The sequence below is a fragment of the Rhincodon typus genome, unplaced genomic scaffold (genome assembly GCF_021869965.1).
Source record: "Rhincodon typus isolate 14 unplaced genomic scaffold, sRhiTyp1.1 hic_rhity00004483, whole genome shotgun sequence".
In the NCBI taxonomy this organism is placed as follows: Eukaryota; Metazoa; Chordata; class Chondrichthyes; order Orectolobiformes; family Rhincodontidae; genus Rhincodon; species Rhincodon typus.
In genome coordinates this window covers 12,231-12,523 of record NW_025970121.1, presented here as the reverse complement: position 1 = coordinate 12,523, position 293 = coordinate 12,231, and positions in this window count along the sequence as shown.

Here is a 293-nt window from a genome sequence, read left to right as displayed (position 1 = left end):
AGGCCCGAAACGTCAGCCTTCTTGCTCTTCTGATACTGCTTGGCCTGCTGTGTTCATCCAGCTTTACACCTTGTTAGCTTGGATTATTTATTACTTTGGTTAGACTATCAGCATGCGGTTCTCATACCTATCACATTATTCCAGTCATTTGGCTTGTGTCAAGCACAACTTTATTTTTAGTTTGTTTTTGTAATTATCTCTCTGCCTCATTTAATCGGATTAAAGGTCATCCCTTCGCCTGTTATTCAGCTTTGACACTTTACTCACACCGTTTAACACTTTAGATCACCTGC